Genomic DNA, 3,341 nt, shown 5'->3' with positions numbered 1-3,341 from the left:
AATGTTGTGTACAAGAATAAAAGTTTTGGTGCCACCTCCAAATTTTACCACTTTTGCAAATGTATTATGTACAACAAAATAACAACACAATCAATGCAATGAGCCTGTATTCAGTTTTACCTTATTCCCAATGGCTTTTGGGACCTACAGAATTTTAAACACAGACCTGCGAACCAGGATTGGGAAGCAATTTGACAAAATAATTTTTTTCTTCCATACAGCAAGTACAGCATCATGATCAAATACCTTGCATAAGGTATTCGATATGCTACCTTTTGAGTATGCAGATGGGACAGAAGCCCTCCAGGCTTGAATAGTGAAATGTAGCATAAAAAGGCTTTATACAAACTGAGCCATTACTTCCATTTTTTTTCTGAGGTTTTACAACATTTGCATGAAATCGCATATGAGAAGAGAGGAAAAAAAGTGATGGCACGGCATTTTTCACATCTCACTTCCGACGCGTCATGCTTCGGTATTATATGGCAATTACAGATGTGGCTCACCTCTATTGGCTTTGCCGTAAACTGTAATTGTCGCTGCGCAGTGATTAATTTGATTTTCTCAGGCTTTAAGCACAGTTTGGGTTCTGTGACATATTCCAATTTTTATGGAAAAGAAAATGTACTTCAAAAGCTTGCCAGTGGCCCTGTTTTTTTTGTTGTTGTTGTTGTTGTTTTTTTAATAGAGTGTGAAATGAATGTCCAACAAAACAATATGCACTTGGTAAATGTTTGACTACAAATACAAGGACACTGTTGCTGCAAGCTTATGCAGATATTTGCAAGCCATGTGTGTTATTAAGGTTGTCTGACTTGCCGTTAAGGGCCCGTCTTTAAAAGTGGCATGTTATGGCATTAATGTTGATGGAGGTGATTCTCAATCTGCTGACGAGGCGGGACAGGGGCCAGATCAATAGAGAATGCATGTACTGTAAGTAAATGTAGCCGTTAAATCTTGTGCCAGTTAGCTGCCTAGCTCGCCAACAGTGAGTCGGTAAAACAAATAAACTGTATATATCCCAAAATTCCGACTTTGCAAAGGAAGGAAGTGTCCCTCCGTTTCTTGGGTTTGATTTTTGCACCAGTCTGCAAAGATGCTTCAGTGAAGCTTTGCACATAAGCGCTCCTTGCTCCACTTTGCACAGCACTATCAGCGAGAGTGTGGCATTGCATTCTTATCAACTCTTCTCCACATGTACAATAAATTGAAATCGGTAAAGAATGCGTGAGCGGACTGAATCACACAGAGAGAGGGAGCCCTGCAGTAACCTTCCAACCTGAGTACCACTTAAAAGAAGCTGACAATGACAGCAGCTTTCTTTCTTGTCGCGATCATACAAAAGGGAACTTCATGATGTTCATGTTCATGTTCATGATGTTCTAACTAGGGTTGGCCATCGACCATCGATGGATTTTCGCCGGAATTGTTCATTTTTTTAAACTTTCCGTGCCTGCATTGCCCAGCGCCATAACACCAAACAAGAAGACATGAAAGGAAGTGATTGTGTTCATCCATTGCAAGTTTAGTTGAAATTGTGCAAAAAAGCACAATTGTGCAAAGACGGATGCACCACACAGAATTAAACACAGATTCATGGTGTGAGTGCCCTGTATTTGACGCACTACTTTCGACTTCTTATAACCAATCAAGTACACAAAACAATAAATGACGTGAATCTGATGCCAACATTGAAGCAAATGATACTTTATACTCATTGGATGAGGACACATTACTTGACATCTACTGGAAAGCCATTTAAGTATCTTAAGCACATTATTAGGCTATAGGTGGCTCTAGCCCTCCCCACTAGAATGGCCATTATGAAGTGGACATCAGGACCATCAGGTGGAAGGAATAATGCTGCTAACATGCTACTAAAGAGGTGGTGTGTTAGTATATAAATAAATGTACAGATTACCAGATTATTAATAGCAATCAAACAATTAGCTGAAAATGATTTAGTTGTCATACAAAGTAAAGACGCTCCACAGGAACAAGCATCGTAAGTGAAAGTTGCCAGCAAGATGCAAGCAATCTGGCATCTGGAGGTAGGTAGGCCATGTTAGAGGGCACCAGTCATGGAGGAGATTGACAGAGATGATAGAGAAGCTGTGGTGGCTTCCCGACATCATTTAACCCCAAAACAATTCCGGAATCAAAGCATTCCCAGCTCTCTCAGACCACTGGAAAGAAGTTGTGATTGACTTCACTGATGGGCCCACATCAGCAAGTAAAGGGCTATCGCTACCTGCCACCAGAGACAGCAAAAGAGGTAATAGACTGGCTAGTTCATGACCTAATCCCAAATTATGGCCTTCCTATTGCCATACATACACTATCCTAAATAAATGGCTTGCCCCCAAAATCAATATTTTAGAAGTGAAAACTCTGCCAGAAAAAGCACAAGACAGCTCCACTCAGCTTCTTCATAGCCCAGATCGCCACTCCCTCCCCTCCCCTCAGTAACCACCCAACAAACAACCATTCACACTCACATTCATACTATGGACAATTTGGAGTCGCCAATTAACCTAGCATGTTTTTTGGAATGTGGGAGGAAACCGGAGTACCCGGAGAAAACCCACGCATGCACGGGAAGAACATGCAAACTCCACACAGAGATGGCCGAGGGTGGAATTGAACCCTGGTATCCTAGCTGTGAGGTCTGCACGCTAACCACTCGGCCGCCGTGCAGCCTACAAAGAATATTTAACAACAAAGAAACAATATGTCCCCACAAGGTGGTGTATGTGGCGCATGACACACATGGTGGCCTCTGATGCGCAGTCCAGTGGACCCTACACATTCATTCATTCATTCATTTCATCTCATTCATCTCAGGATAAACAACCTATTGAATCCATCTCGTCTTTTTCAGCGACAAGTTTTGCGACCCAATTTGGAACTGTCCACCAAATTGAAGGGTATAGAAATTATTTTACCAATCCCAAAATCTCTGGAACAGTTTGAAGCAAAACACACAACTCAACAATGGGGGGAACCAAAAAGCCCCATTATTACAGCTCTGGAGAATACACTGCAATGGTTTCATTTTGCAATTGTATCTTGTAGCTTTTATGAAGGATTAAAATGTTTTCAAAGCGCTACTTTGTACCACTTAATGGTCACACAGTACTGTATGTAGCAGAAAGAGATCACAAGGCTTTTTCATGATCTTTGCGTTTGAATCACGCTTTGAAGAGAGAAGCCATATGAAGACATTGATCTTGATCAAGCACATAAATAGTCGATAGAATTACTGCACGAATGTAATAACTATTACGCAACTTGATTGATGAAGATCAGTGCAAGGCTTTTATCCCATACATACATGGACA

Source organism: Doryrhamphus excisus, chromosome 18 (assembly GCF_030265055.1).
Source record: "Doryrhamphus excisus isolate RoL2022-K1 chromosome 18, RoL_Dexc_1.0, whole genome shotgun sequence".
NCBI lineage: Eukaryota > Metazoa > Chordata > Actinopteri > Syngnathiformes > Syngnathidae > Doryrhamphus > Doryrhamphus excisus.
The sequence above is the reverse complement of the archived record's forward strand: the minus strand, read 5'-3'. Positions refer to the sequence as shown.